The sequence below is a fragment of the Natrix helvetica genome, assembly GCF_964273705.1.
Source record: "Natrix helvetica genome assembly, chromosome: 3".
In the NCBI taxonomy this organism is placed as follows: domain Eukaryota; kingdom Metazoa; phylum Chordata; class Lepidosauria; order Squamata; family Natricidae; genus Natrix; species Natrix helvetica.
Window position 1 is genome coordinate 40,424,950 of NC_138549.1, and position 16,753 is coordinate 40,441,702.

Sequence of the window (16,753 nt, forward strand, 5' to 3'; positions counted from 1 at the left end):
TTTCTACATCCCTAGTATTTGAAAACTGTCAACCTCAAGAATTTTTGACTTTTGCTACATGGGAAATGGCTATAAAAAAGTATATGGCACAAACAAATAAAATCTACGCCTGATTTGCAACAAATGATTCTTGATATATGGTGGTTGGTAATCTCTGAATTGTTTAAAGAAAGAAAAATTTGTAAGTAGTAGGATCTTGCTGAGTTTTTCTAGATATAATAGAATTTTTCAGATGGTTTTTTTCTCTTCTATTTTTATCATAATCATTATCTTTATTATCATCATAATGAATAATGTTGAGGATACATGCTATTACCATTATTGAATGTATGCATATTTTATTGTGTCATACAATGAATATGTACTGTATTATTATTTTTTTGTTTTTAAGCACTAAGACTTACCTGCTAAAGGACTTGAACACAACACTATTTTAAAAATTATGGATCTCTCATTTAATTTACATTGAGGATTTACTTCTCACACTTTCCTTTTGCCATTATATATTCAATTATCAGATTCATATGGAGTTATGGTGCCACCAATTGGAGAACTCTGTTGAATAAAGGAATAAATTAAAATAGAAGGATTCCAATATAGTCTGCAGGTCTTTCAAATTGTTAAAAAATTCCTTACCTATACTGTATACTTGGCTGTCCTATAGTAAAAACCATAGAAAAATGTAGTTTATCTGAGGGTTTTTTAAAAAAATAATGAATGGAAAATGCAATTATCAGAGCTGAAAACTATACATTCCCATACCAAGACACCTCTCAACAATCCTATCTGAACAGTTCTTAAAATCAGTATTATTACGATTGCTTCTGATTAATTATCAAGAAAGACTGAGTTGGAATTAAACCATGATATTATCCCACCTACTTTGGAGTGGAATTAAAATATTTCCATTCGGGTTTAGTAGAAATACATCTAAAGTAGAAGTAAAACCACTTCCATGTTTTTTTTCTGATAACTGGGAAATTTTGAAGCCAGTGCCTATTATTGTAGATACATCTGCTGGAAGCCCAATTGAGATGAGTGATCAGTATGATTTAGATATATCTTAATAATACCACTTAACTCATAAAATGACTGTGTGTAGCATTTTTTCTTTATTACTATTTTTATGAGCATAGGGAAAACATTTTTTGTAGATATCTGCATTACTTCATGTGGAACAACTTACATATGTGACTTTTTAAACTGTTACTTAGCAAACCCTCAAACATAAATTAAAAATTGTCACTAAACTCATATGCCTTCAAAAATACCTTATTCCCCATTTAATTAAAACAATAGCAATAGGTCATTAAAAAGATACTGGGAGATGTTGAAAATCCACTTCAATAGAAAAACTGAACGAAATATGTAGCTGGATCTGTTTGTCCGTCTGTCCTTAAAATGTTGATGGCTTTTTAAAGATGAAAAAAGGAAATCATCTATCTAATTTATAATTAAATCAAAAGGGGAAAAAGATTAATATAGCCCATAAAACCTCATCCATAATGCATACAATTAAATGTACTTTATTGACCGAGATAATCAACTGTGTTATTCAAATAATTGAATTTGAAGACTCAGGAAGAAACTTTGAAAAAACATTATGTTCTTTCTAATGTATTAAAATATTAAATATATAAAAAGGGTAATAATGGAGTGGGTTTTTAGATCGTGATGAAGTACCTTAATTATTTTAGAGTATCTTATTTATGTATATTTTGAAAAAGCAGTTAATATTTTTTGAATAATCTAGGTTATTTATCAATTAGTATGTTTAATTTTTAATGATTGCATGGAAGGATAACACATGAGGAAGTGATGCATACTGTACTTTCCTGTGTTCAGATTGTTCTGATGATCAAGTATCTATCTCTGAGCTATGTATGCATCAGGAGAAAAACCCTAAAAATTGAACTAATACTTCACAATTCAGAAAATTAGGAGTGTGAGTAGCTAGTGAAGGCAGACAATTCTTTTGTCTGAGTGCACTGAATTATTAATGGAGTAAGAAATGGAAATTCACATATTCTCATAACCAAAACTCTAAATTGATGTTTGAAAAATGGTGAGATCTAACTCAAGAGCACAGCCTTCGTGGTTCATATTTACCAAGTATATGATTTGCGCCTCATGTTTACTTGTTCAAAAGAGCAGAAGAACTCTGCCTACTAATTTCCACTTAAAACAGCACTCCAAGTACATTTGGGGATATTAAAATTCATATTTCCACTGAAAAGAACAATTTGAACCAAGGAAAGTAGGCTGTACTATGTAATCATTGAGTAAAGAAGAGATTAGGTACATTCTTCCCATTTCTTACTTTTATTTGCAAATCACATATCTCTATGTGAGTTAAAGCAAGGATGGAGTTTAGATGGTAGGAAGTTGATGCTACTTTTGAGTAGATTATTAACAAGAAAAAGTGGCCTTTAACACACACACACACACACACACACACACACCATTCCTGCCCTAACTATAGATTTGACCCAAATCTGCTATGAAGAGATCATAATTGACTGAGAAATCACATCAACTGGAAAGGCCTCTATGCATTCATCTGTTTTATGTTTGCTTATAAGGGCTACTAGAAACTAGGGAAGACATGCAGAAGTGGGTTGCTCCCGGTTCGGACCGATTCGGAGGAACCAGTAGTGGTAATTGGGTGTGGGTCACTGAACCCAGTGACGTGCGGTCAGTAGAGGCAAGGGAGGCAGGACCTCACCTCTCTTCATGGAATAATAGTATATAATATTATATACTATATATATATATATAATATTATATACATCCGTCCGGCCGCGCCTGGGAGCTGCGGAGGCAGAAATCTTGTCGGCGCCTCCGGATGACGAACCAGTTGCTTGCTTTCGTCATCTGGAGGCCGACAACATTTCTGCCTCCGCAGCTCCCGGGCGCGGATGGACGAAGGTAGCCAGAATGGCGCCGAAGCAGTCCGGCGAGCGAGCGAGCGAGCGAGGCAGCGAGATCTTCGGTCACTCGTCCACCGGACTGCCTCGGCGCCATTCTGGCTACCTTCGTCCATCCGCGCCCGGGAGATGCGGAGGCAGAAATGTTATCGGCCTCCCGATGACAAAAGCAAGCGACTGGTTCATCATCTGGAGGCGCCGACAACATTTCTGCCTCCGCATCTCCCGGGCGCGGATGGATGAAGGTAGCCAGAATGGCGCCAAAGCAGTCCGGCGAGCGAGCGAGTGACGCAGCCTGATCTTCGGTCGCTTCCAGAGCCGGAGCGGGATGGAGCAGCCACCGCCTTGGAAGTGAGTCGCGCGGACGGAGCTTTGGGGCTGAGGAGAGAGGCAGGGACGGAGGGAGTGGGGGGAGAGGAGCCGCCCCCCTCACCCCCCAGGCAATGGGGAAAGCTTTCCTGAAATGGGGGGGTGTCGCGGGAAATAAAAAGGGCGCACGCTGGGGGGGGGACGAAGGAGGCTTTGGAGTGCCTTAGAGGCGGGCGGGCAAGCAACGAAAGGAGCAGCGAGGGCGGGCGGTGGCTGCAGGTAGCAAGGCTTGAGCGGGGTGAAAGGGACTGGTGCCGGTGGAGGAAGCAATGCTACGCCGCGGTCCCCTTAATGTTCACTCAGGAAGGTGGAGAATGAGACCACGTGGTCTGCACACGTGGTCCCATTCCCCACCTTCCTGATGACGTCACCAGCCTCCCCAACCATAACCCTCACCGCACGTCACTGACTGAACCGGTAGTGATGGTTGGCTGGCCACGCCCACAAACCAGCTCACTCCGACGCTCGCCCTGCCTCGTCTTCCCCACATGCATCCACACAACTGCTTCCTAGTGCCTACACACAGATAAGCAGCATGGGCTGCTCAGGGAGCCCCGAGGCTTCGCAACCGCCACCTCCTAAGTGGGATCGAGCCTCCCCACCTCCTCAATGCATGGAGGCAGGAGGCGGTACTTTCGTTTGCTGCCAGCGAGCTCCGGGGGGGGACAGCAGCCAAGCGAGCATGCCAGGATCTGCCAGCTGCCTCTAATCTGAAGTTTACTTGTGAGCAAGTTTACTTATGAGCAGGGTGCTCAGCAGCCAGAAGATTGCTGGCTTGCTCGGTCAGCTGCTGTCCCTCCCCCCGAGCTCACAGGCAGTGAACAAAACCATGCACTCTTCAGAACCCTCCGGCTCTCCTGCATTCAGCTCGTCGCAGCTCAGATTGCTGCTTTCTTTGGCCTTTTTTAAAAAAGTTTTACAGCATATTTTATTTCCCATCTCCAATATGAAACATAAATTTGCCAAGCCATGCCCACAAAATAAGGCATGCCCACAGAACAGGTAGTAAAAAAAAATTGAAACCCACCCCTGAAGTCATGTAAACTTAATTACTAAAATGGTAATAAATCTTGTACAGTTCTATATAAAATATACTGGTACTGGACACTCACCCACTAAAGATGGTGGTATCCTATTTATGTTCCTTTTTTAAAAAATGTACCTTTCCAAGGCTCTGTTATTTTTCTGTAATATTTGAACATAATTTTGAATGGAGAGATTTCAGCTTGTAGCCCTGAACTCTTCTCTGTTCTTAACATATCTATTCATCTAAATACTTTGTTTTCATCCCTTCTCACTTCTTGATTATCTTTGTTTCCTGATTCGGATTGCTTTGCAAATTTAATTTTTAGACTGTTATTATTTGGAACTCTCTCTGCTGCTCTCTTTCTCCCCTCCCAGAGACTATCTTCACATCTAGCTCTCCTACTTTCTTGCCCTTTCTCTCCATCTCCCTTCCCCATTTTTGGGCTTGACATGAGAGAGAGTAAAAATAAAGGAATTTACTGTGTTACTGCTGGAATTTTCTATAACATGCTCCACATGACTTTCCTTCCTCGTGGAACCACTGAATCAAACATCTACTGCTTCTCCATTGGTGGAAGAATCTCTCTCAGGATCTTCTGGCCAATCTACTCCCAGAGACCAGGGCTTCTCTATCAAAAGCTGATATCCTCCTTCCCTCTGTGGTTTTGGGTAAAGCTGCTATCTGCAGCCAGCCAAGTCCCTTCTTCCCATTCTTGGGTGGAGATCTTATCCCACTATATACAATGCAATACAATAGTAGAGTTGGAAGGGACCATGGAGGTCTTCTAGTCCAACCCCCTGCCTAGGCAGGAAACCCTATACCGTTTCAGACAAATGGCTATCCAACATCTTCTTAAAGACTTCCAGTGTTGGGGCATTCACAACTTCTGGAGGCAAGCTGTTCCACTGATTAATTGTTCTAACTGTCACTCCTTAGTTCTAAGTTGCTTCTCTCGATTAGTTTCCACCCATTGCTTCTTGTTCTACCCTCAGGTGCCTTGGAGAACAGTTTGACTCCCTCTTCTTTGTGGCAACCCCTGAGATATTGGAACAATGCTATCATGTCTCCCCTAGTCCTTCTTTCTCTTAAGCTAAACATACCCAGTTCCTGCAACAGTTCTTCATATGTTTTCGTCTCCAGTCCCCTAATCATCTTTGTTGCTCTTCTCTGCACTCTTTCTAGAGTCTCCACATCTTTTTTACATCGTGGCGACCAGAACTGAATGCAGTATTCCAAGTGTGGCCTTACCAAGGCATTATAAAGTGGTATTAACACTTCACGTGATCTTGATTCTATCCCTCTGTTGATGCAGCATAGAACTGTGTTTGCTTTTTTGGCAGCTGCTGCACACTGCTGGCTCATATTTAAATGGTTGTCCACTAGGACTCCAAGATCCCTTTCATAGTTACTACTACTGAGCAAGGTATCATCTATACTGTACCTGTGCATTCCATTTTTGTTGCCTAAATGTAGAACCTTACTCTTTTCACCATTGAATTTCATTTTATTAGATAGTGCCCAATGTTCAAGTTTGTCAAGATCCTTCTGTATCTTAAGCCTATCTTCTGGAGTGTTGGCTATTCCTGCCAGCTTGGTGTCATCTGCAAATTTGATGAGTTCCCCATTTATTCCCTCATCCAAATCATTGATGAAGATGTTGAAGAGTACTGGGCCTAAAACAGAGCCTTGGGGTACTCCACTGCATACTTCCCTCCATGTAGATGCAGTTCCATTGAGGACTATACGTTGAGTGCGGTTGGTCAGCCAGTTACGAATCCATCTGGTGGTGATGCTGTCTAACCCACATTCTTCTACTTTATCTAGTAGTAGGTTATGGTCTATCTTATCAAAAGCCTTACTAAAGTCCAAGTAAACTATATCGACGGCATTCCTCTGGTCCACTAATTTTGTCACATTATCAAAGAATGCAATAAGATTAGTCTGGCATGATCTGTTTTTGACAAATCCATGTTGGCTTTTGGCTATTACTTTGTTTGCTTCTAGGTGTTCGCAAATTCATTTCTTGATTATTTTTTCCAGAATCTTTCCTGGTATTGAGGTCAGGTTGATAGGTCTGTAATTTCCTGGATCTAATTTTTTTCCTTTTTTGAAAATGCGAACCACATCAGCTCTTTTCCAGTCCTCTGGTAGTTCCCCGGTGTTCCAGGATCTCTGAAAGATATAATTCAGTGGTTCTGAGATCTCGTCTGCTAGTTCCTTCAGAACCCTGGGGTGTAATCCATCCGGTCCTGGTGATTTGAACTCGTCTAGGGTAGACAGGTGCTCACTTACCATTTTCTTCCCTATTTCAATTTGTGTTCCTAATCTGATTTTTGTGGTGCTGCTTTTGATAGGTTGGACTGTTTTATCCCTTTGTGTAAAGACAGATGCAAAACATGAGTTAAATAGTTCTGCTTTGTCCCTGTTGCTTGTCACCTTCTTGCCACTTTCTCCTAGCAATGGACCAATTGTTTCCTTAACTTTTTTCTTGTTTTTAACATGTTGGAAGAAGCTTTTTTTGTTAATTTTTACTTTTGTGGCAAGCCTTTCTTCATTGTGAGCCTTAGCTTTCCTCACTTCATCTTTACAGGCTCGGGCTATTTGCTGATATTCTGCCTTAGTTATGTCCCCCTCCTTCCACTTTTTATACTTACCTTTTTTGTCTTTCAGTTTGTCAGATAGTTCTTTATGCAGCCATGCTGGTTTCTTTTCGGAGCTGTTATTTTTCTTCTTCGTTGGTATTGTGCTAGACTGGGCTTTTGTAATCTCATTTTTCAAAATTTCCCAAGCTTCTTGAGTTGTTTTCCCCTTGAGGATTCTCATCCATGGAATTTTTCCCAAGCTCTCTCTAAGTTTATTGAAATTAGCTTTCTTAAAGTCCAAGACTCTAGTTTGACTTTGTTCTACTACTTGTGTTTGGATAATGTTGAATTCCAATATTGCATGGTCACTTGTCCCCAGGGTTCCTACGGCTTCAACACCTTCTATCATTTCCTCTCTGTTAGTGAGAATTAAGTCCAATATGGCTGATCCCCTTGTTCCCTTCTCTACTTTTTCGAAAACAAAGTTGTCTGCTAGGTTTGTTAGGAACCTATTGGAGTTTCCACTTGGTGCAGAGTTTGTTTCCCAGTTGATGTCAGGGTAGTTAAAATCTTCCATTACTATTGTGGTGTGCTTCCTACATACCTTAGTTAGCTGACTAGCAAAAATTTCATCTACTTCCTCTGCTTGGTTGGGTGGCCTGTAGTATAGACCTATGGAAATGTCATTTCCCCCACAACCTTTAATATTGACTCAAATGCATTCAAGATAGTTCTCATCATTGTTTTGCTGTATTTCTGTAGAGACGTAGTTATTTCTGATATATAGTGCAACTCCACCTCCTCTTTTATTTGGTCTATTTCTTTTAAATAATTTAAATCCTTCTAGCTGTATGTTCCATTTTTCGGTTTCATCCCACCAAGTTTCTGTAATGGCAATAATATCGTATCTGCCCTCTTTTACTTGAATTTCTAATTAGCCCACTTTATTCGTCATACTCTGTGCATTGGTGTATGGATATTTGAGTCCATTTTGATTGACCTTGTGTTTACTGTCTACATAACCTGTGTTATGCCTGACTGCCCCTATTTTCTTGCCACTTGTGTGATTCATGCACATGGTATGGCAATCACTATTAAATGCTTGGTTTTGCTTGACAGCAGGAGTGATAATCTTACCCCCACACACATCTATGTTACATGCACTTATAACCCTATGAATTTTAGTTTGCTGGGGACAGAAATGTTCTGTATCTATTAATTCTCTGTCCCCGCTCTTCAGTTTAAATGTTTATCAAGAAAATCTGTGAATTTAATGCCAAGTAACTCAGTCCATTTCTTGGATGGGTGCAACCCATCTCTTTTGTACAGTTTTTCATTGGACCAGCTGCAGGCATCATGACTAATAAAACCAAAGCCTTCCCTTTTACACCACTCCTTTAGCCAAACATTAGACTCTGCTACACGCTGGCCCTTCCCTTTTTGTTCCTTATATACAGGTAAAACCTCTGAAAAGATAAGCCTACAACCTATACTATTAAGTTCATACCCCAAGTTCTGGAAATCATTCTGCACAGAAAGTACATCTTTCTGGGACAGATCATTAGTGCCAAGATCTTCACTTCCCATTTTTCAGGAAAGGCACCCTGGCCTGGACTCTACTTCTTCTTCCCAAACAGGAACCAGCTGCTGTGTGTGCTTAACTTCTCTCTACAACCTTTCACTCCAGCCTCCAGTTCATTCTGTGTATAGACTTCCTTATCTTTTCTCCTTCTCTCTCTCCCCAGTTTTTAGGTTAGACCAACAGCATATCTCCCAGCAACTGAGGAGGCTGTTGAGATAATCCTATACATTCAACCATATTTGTAATGGTGATTTATAATTACTAGTTCTTTTCTTCTGAAAAGCTCATCTTCCACAGCTGCATAGTAAACATGTACTCCACAATATCTCTATGTTGAGAATAGGCAAAACTTTTAATTTTTGCTGGTGCTGATGTACAAGAACTTTGTTTAGCTAGTTTATTGCATCCGTTTCATAAATAGGATGGATTTTTTTAAAAAAAGGAACCAAACATAGGAGAAACCAAAACTATATGCCTCTAGTAGACGTAAACAAGAAAATTATTTTGCTCATGTTCTTGTTTTTCCTTTGATGCCCTCAAAATTAAAAAGCTGCTTCTGAATAAGGTAGAAGAAAAGGGAACAGAAAGGAAATGTGTTTCTCCAGCAGGAGCCACAAGAGGGCAAAAAACAACCACAGGCCACATTAGTTTATTACTCAACAGCACCTGTATATTACTAACCAATTCAACACTTCCTCAAACTGAATTCTGTAATCTATTAATAGTAGCAACACATTTCAAATTGAATAGCTTGTCAAACTTTTTGGAAGTTTTCCTACAGTAATGATGCTATACTCCCACTTTCTCCTTTTTTAGTGTTTTTGCTTCTGGAGTTTTCTGTAACTTAAGGGGTAATGCGTGGAAGTATTTGAAAGACTACATGCAAAATCATTAGAACAGTTACTGTTCTGAGCCCAAGTTTTAATTCTGTGTTGGAGATAGGGATACCTTTGTAGAATTGAACTTGATGATATAAACACTACTGTCATAACTTTTGTATTGTTTTATAATTTGCTCTGCCCAATTTCATTGTTCTGAGATACAAAATGAAAAAAAAAACTCCTTTTACAAAACAAAATGATTTTAGCAATTATATTCTGAATATATTAAAATCAATCTTTAAAAAAAGCTGAAATACTGTCTCCTCATTGTTTTGTACAATTTAAGGGGCTGGCTTCTGGAGAAGCCAAAATTATAGGAAGTTATGGATGAAATGGGTAAAACAATCACACCACTAAAACCTGATATTTAATAATAAGTAGGAAAAAGTCCAACAAAAGTGGACTCTATTCATGCAGCTAATTCAACTGAGTATGTTCTCACATCATAAAAATGACTTTGTAATTTAAAAAAATCACAGTGTGCTTTAGGGCTTAGCTGAAACTTATTTCATCAGATAAAGAACTGGATCCACAGTTTCGCAGATGAGATATAACAAAGGTTAAGAGTCTGTTTAAGATTGTGTTGGAAGAAATGTCATTCTGAGTTTGGCTCCAAGTGGGGAAAAAGACACTGGAGACATGGAGGCTGCTTGGAAAGATGGTTTTAATGGTGAACAAGACCACATGGCCTGAGTCCTGAACAGAAAAGGTGATCACATGTTTCAATGTTGGTGGAGAAGAGAAGAGAAGGAAAGAGAAGAGAAGAGACTGAAGAAGGGCTTGCAGGGCTTTTTATAATCTGTTCGGCCCCACCTATCTGTTTCCTGTTCCTGTGTAAGAAATGTATTCTGATTGGTTGTCAGACTCACATGGGCCCATGCAAGGGCAACCCTCTAGGCTGAGTTTTGAATCCAGTTTTGGTTGAGTTCAGATGCCATGTGGGGAGTTGGGTAAAGGACCAATATTATCATGCCTTAATCCCATACCCCTGGAGCTGAAGGGGAGAACTCTTTATTATGTAAAGTTAACTAGCTTGGCCTTCTTAATGGCCCATTGACAAAGTGGATGGAGGCAGGAAGCTACAGGGAGCTATTCTCAATTTAAAACATGTTTCTTACTTTTCACATCCAGGGAAATATAATATTCTGCCTTTTCAATATTTCCCATGATATTTCATTTTTCTGGGAGAGGGCTGGGTGATAACTTCCTACATTTGAATCAAAGGAAGCATCTTCTCTGGTTCCACTGATATACCCTCCTGCCTAGGGTGCTGGAACATTCTTGAAACATTTATGTAAGTCTAAGTATAAATATAAATAAATAAGTTAAACTCAGCCTATGCAATGTTCGCCTGTCTACTGTGTTCCCCGCTGGAGACTTCCTCTACTCTCCACCACTTTTGGAAGAGGGAAACGTCAAAGATCTTATTTCCTCTATTTTAGGATCTTTGCCCATGGTCATAATCACCATAGAAGGCAATACAGTGCAGCACAGTGCAATGACACACATTTATTGAATTAAAGCTTGGATGTAATTGTTCCTTTAATATATTTCTCAGTTTCTCAATTTCTCAGTACAACTAACGTAGCCATGAAAGCCCTCTGGGTGACTTTGGGTCACCAATCCAACCCACCTCACAGGGTGGCATTGTGGGGGAAAATAGGAGGAAAATGCATCGAATATGTTTGCCACCTTAAGTTATTTGTAAAAATAATAAAGAGAGCATAGCATCAGCTCTGATCAGCAAGATTTCCCAATTGAAGTAATTAGAGCAGTTATCCAAACAGTAATCAGATTGTTAACAAAAGTTGTAGTTCCTTTACTCCAAAAAGTTTTTCTAGTTGGAAAAGGTAACAAGAGGAGCAAACAAAAAGGAGCAAATAAAATAGTGAATAAGCATCTTCATATTAAGTGCACACACACATTACACAGCTCATACCAAACTCATATTTGCCTCCTATTTTATAATATGTGTTGGATTTTGACCACCTGGTGTTAGTGAAACTTTTTAAAAGGTAGTTTGGGGAGAGCTATTTCTGTTTTTGGAAGTTTGCGTCTTAATTTTTTATACTTACATATGCATCAATCATATTTTGATCTTCTCCTGAATTTTAGCCAAGCCTTACATGGTACACATTTCCACTGTGCATTCAGATATGTTCTCCTTTAGGCTGAATACTTATTACATAGTTCATTAAGCTCATTATCCAACCTGATCCTTAAAAGAGGTGATTTGCTGGGCCAGCAAGCAAAGAAGTCACATTCTCCTGAAACAAGAATGTTCTCTGATTCAATTAACCCTTGTTTTGGTATACCCAAATTACACTTCAAACATGTATTATTAGCAATATTTAGCATGATCAATTCCCAAAATTAAATCTGTTAATACTAAACCTTAATTTCTTATCATGAAGGGATTATAATGAAATATTAACTATAATGTTTCCGGTAGATGGCAGAATGGGAATCAGATACATATTTTAAACTAGTTAAGATTGGAGTGTTTTTTCAGACCTTTTATGTTCCTATTAACTGTTAATGATGGCTGATACTTTTATTGTTTCCACTTTCATTTTTTGCTTCTTCAGCTGCAACAGAAAGCAAATGAGGGAAAAGAAGGGAAGGGGGAAAGAAGAAAAGGAGAGACGACAAGCGAAATACTATTGACTGAGTACCTATGCCACCTAGTGGTGAATGTTGCAAGTGTTAGCATAATGTTTGATACTGCTCTTTATTATGGCTTTATATAGAAATAACAGTTTAATATTATCGATTTCCTGAAACTACTTTTTTTAGCTTTCATCCAATTCCATACAATATCAAATCAAATGAGAAAAATGTGGATCAAAAACATATATACACTGGGTTCATGTATCATACTAAGCCAGGGGTGTCAAACTGGCGGCCCGAGGGCCAGATGTATCACGCGCAGCCGCAGGCCACACCCAACCTGGCTCCCCAAAGGCAAAAAACCCTCACAATACATCACATGATGTTATGTGATGCAATCAAGTTTGACATCTGTGTACTAAGTCTTTTAAAACTATGATTTGTAGAACAAACCTTAATGACATACACATGTGTTCTGGCCCCCTCCGTCCGGTAATGAACGCCGACACAGGCTTAGCTGTTTGCCACTCTTTATTTACAGTAATTATAATTCTGTTGGCTGAAAGCCCAAACACAACTCACAGGCAAGACGTTGGCAGCAACCCAGACTCCAACAGATACAGACAAGAGCTTCTCCAGATTGTTATGAACGGTTGTGTCCTACAAAAGGACTCCTCCCAAAGTCTCTTCTTATATACTCCCTTGGGAGGGGCCAAGCCACAACCACCTGGGCTTGATTATCTCTTATGAGTCTGTCTCCGTAACTGCTGCCTCCGTTTCTCCGCCCTCTGTTTGCCTGGCATCAGGGACAAACTCCCTTTGATCTTCCCCACTGCTCCATGCCTCAGGCATCTCCTGGTGGCCAACCAGCCTCTCTGGTTCCTGCTCTGAGTCTGAACCCTGCCCAGGGTCCTCCACATCTTCCATAGCTGACTCATAGGGTTTGTTGCTATCTGAGTCTCTCAGCAGCTCCAACAGATCCTGCTGGGCCACAACACACATGTAACACTAAACCAGAAATCAATGTTTACTGCTCTATTAATTTAACAAGTCAAAGCTAACAAACAAAGTAAACATTGTGAACTTAACCACAAACTAGGAAATAGCTATGAAGCAGGCTATATTAATTTTTAAATACTGGGTTAAAAAAAGGACCATTGTGACAGACACTGGGAGAAGCAAGAGAACAGGAAGAGTACTGAATACATTTATGAAAGGAAGTATGGATTTGCAACTATCCTTACCCAAGCTAGAGATCAGGAAGAGGAACTTCCTGGCATATAAGGCAACACCCAATGGAACAGATGGCCTTTTGAAGTGATGAAGTCTTCTTCATTAGAGATCTTCAAGCAGAGTCGTTTGTCAAGGAAGCTGTCGAAGTGATGGTTAACCTTTTCAACCTTGCATGCCGAAATTGTGTGTGCATGTGCCCACAACCCCAATGCAATGGGCACATGCACAAGCAAAAAAAAAAAAAAAACCCTTGCGTGGCCTATTCAGCCTCCTGCACCATGCTGGTGGGGGCATTTTTACCTTCCCCAGGCTCCGGAGGCTTTCCTTGAGCCTCCGAGAGAGTGAAAACAATCTGCCCCAGGCTCCTGAGGCCCTCCCGAGGCCTGAAATAGGCCCATTTCCAGACTTCCAGAACTTCTGGAAGTCCTGTTTTTTGCTCTCCCCAGGTTCCAGAGGCTCTTCTCGAGCCTCCAGGAGGGCAAAAACGTCCTCCCTTGGGGCTTCAGAGGCCTCCGGAGACCAGAAACAGACCCCTTTCTGAACTTCCAGAAGTCCCATTTTTCACCCTCCCCAGGCTCCAGAGGCTTTCCTCAAGCCTCCAGGAGGGCGAAAACAGTTTTCCCTGGGCTCCCGAGGCCCTCCCTGAAGCCTCCTGGCATCAAAAATGGAGCATGGGGGGTGTCTCCCCTGCACTTCCCATATCCCCCACGCATGCGTACATGATTCATGTGCTTGCGCTCGCAACCCCCGCCCTCTGCACATGCACAGGCATTTCCCGGCAGAGACCCAAAAATCAGCTGGCTGGTGGGAGGCAGTGCGCACGCACGGTGGAGCTGACCTGGGTGACAGCTCATGTGCCCTCAGAGAGGGCTCTGCGTGCTACCTGTGACACATGTGCCAAAGGTTCGCCATCACAGCTATAGACGTGGCATCAAGGAGGAGGTTGGACTAGATATCTTTCAACTCTTTCATGAAAAGGAACCCAGTGAGAGGAGGAGAAGATTTAAAATCAGGGATGCCCAACCTTGGGAACTTTAAGACTTGTGAACTCCAAGTTCCAGAATTCCCCGGCTAGCATGGGATTTTAGGATTTGAAGTCCTTAAATTTTAAAGTTGCCAAGGTTGGACACCACTGCTTTAGATCAAATAAGAGATAACTTGAGCTTCAGCTCTCACTCTGCTTCCCTGTTCTTTACCAAATTGAAGAACCCAAAAGCACATTTGTGGAAAACAAAATGGGGATCATTTAATGTAGTCATATAATGAGCCATTTATAATCAAGAAGATAAAGAAATACACTTCTCTATAAGTTTGTTTCTTATAGAAAGAGAGACTTCAGCAGTAAATCATATGCAAAGGGGAAACAAAACTAAAAACTGTAGAAATTCAATCGGAAATGTAAAAAAAAACCATGATTAAATGGAAATTCAGGTTTGGCATGAAAAACAAAATTGTTTGAACGCTGTGCCTTTCATAGTTAATGCAGTCCAAGAAGTTGTCTTCCCACGTAAGCCCTTCCACAGGATTATTTAAGATGAATTTTGTAATATCAGCTGCCTGGCATTGCAATTTAAATTCTATAAAAATATAAAGAAATAAATGAAGATGCTGTGATAAATTCCCTGCTCTGATTCTGCAATACACTAGACAGATCTCTTTAAAACTATAGTGTTACATTAAGAAAACCATGTCATTTGCCCTAGATTTGGGCATCTGATCATTGGAGCGAACGGTTCACTCTCAGCTGATCACCGGAGCTACCGGTTCGCCTGAACCGGTCCGAACCAGCTGAATCCCACCCCTGATTACTGCTTTGGATTCAGATTTACGTTATCTGATCATTATCTTGGTTATAGCTCTTCCTGTTCCTCAAGATTTGTCCCACAGTCCTTTATAGAAAGAGTTTGATAAATGACTCAGTATTCATTTACGTGGCTAGGTTGGGATGGTTCAACTACTAAATCAAGCTGCTTGCATGAGTGTAGAATTTGTTAGAGAGTTAAGAGGACCACTGGTCTTGCTAGTTCATCATGAACATCACTGAAAAGTTGTGTTAACTACTGTTTTAACCCAATAGAAAAAAATTTCCCCCCCAAATAAGTGAATTGTTTGGTGGGGGTGGGGAGAGGTGAAATGTCAGTCTCATATTTTGTGATAAGAATCCGGATAAAAACTCTAGAAGAGATGAACAGCCCACAAATTAAACAAACAAACAAACAAACAAACAAAGCTCTCAAACACAAAGGAGTGGGCAGGTGATGCCAATACTTGCTAAGATATTAAAAAGCATGGATAACTTTTAAGAACAATGCATCTATTAAAGATTGCTTACCTGGTGAATTTAACCCTATGTAATGTCTAAGCCAGCGGTGTCAGACTCATGTCGTCACGTTATCATGTGACGTATTGTGACTTTTTTCCCCTTTGCTAAAATGGGGGGGGGGGCGTGATGCAACTGGGCTGCGGACTGCTAGTTTGATATCCTGGTCTAAACAGTGCTTCTTTCATGACTTCAGTGAATTCAGAGAATACAATTTTACAGAATGATGAAATCACCTTGACTCAGCAAGCATAAGAGCATAAATGAACTTCTTGACTTCTTGTCACCTACCTCCTCTGTAACTAGGTTGTTTATCTGCTTGTTTTTCCCAGATGCTGATACTAAATGGTTGTCTATTTTAGGAGATGCTTCTCCTAAGCATCTCCTAAGACCTCTTTTGTATTTTAAGCAAGTAGCGAAAATAGCCTATTTGGATCCAGTTTCAGGCATTGTATTTGAAAAAGAACATGAATAAACAGAAGTGTGCCCCAAGAAAAGTAATCAATTTTGAGGGGCCTGAGTGAAAAGCCTATGTGGAATGATTACAGGCACGGCATGCTTTACCTAGAGAAAACAGACTATGGCGACACATGATCCCTTTCTTCAAGTATCTGCAGGAGCATCTTGTACCAGATGGAGCAGCATCTTTCAAGGTTTTTCCAGAAAGAACATGAACAATTGTTTTAAACTACAAGAAAGTAGAGATCAATTGACACTAGGAGGGGGAAAAAAATCCTAACAGTAAGAGAAACAGATTGCTGTAGAGTAGTAAAGTCCTTCTCTGGGTATGTTTAAAGAGCGGCTGGAATTATGACACAGCTTTAGAGGCAATAAAATATAAGTGCATTGCAACCAGAGTCAAAAAGATTGAAGACTTTTCTTTTTCTATGTTCTTCTTATTCTATATTCCTCCTTGTTTTCCTTAATTTTTTATGTCTGATATTTGTACTGTTTTATTTAATTTGTTTGTTTCAAACAAACAAACAAAACATTTAATTAAAATTTCTTCAATAAAAATTATATTTTAAAAAACCGAGAGACTGAAGAGCCATTTGTCAGAAAGATTGCAGTGGTAGATTCCTGACAGGGCTGAGGGTTGGGCCCCATCATCTCCCAATCAGCTTTGATTTTATGATTTTATGAAATAGATGAGTAATAATCTTGCTGGGTATTGAATTAGTCTAATTTCATATATATCATATTAACCTCTTTGCTCTGGGTT

General features: G+C 40.2%; 1 protein-coding gene across 1 annotated transcript in view; it reads right to left on the reverse strand.

The window, feature by feature from the left end:
• Positions 1–5,043, reverse strand: part of CRLF2 (cytokine receptor like factor 2) — a 39,676-nt gene extending 34,633 nt beyond the window's left edge. Inside the window, exons 1-2 of the mRNA XM_081945965.1 lie at positions 4,803–5,043; positions 405–555 (exon numbers count right to left, since the gene is read on the reverse strand). The gene's annotated coding sequence lies outside the window, so the exon portion shown is untranslated. The remainder of the gene's footprint in view (positions 1–404; positions 556–4,802) is intronic.
• Between the last annotated feature and the right edge of the window lie 11,710 nt (positions 5,044–16,753).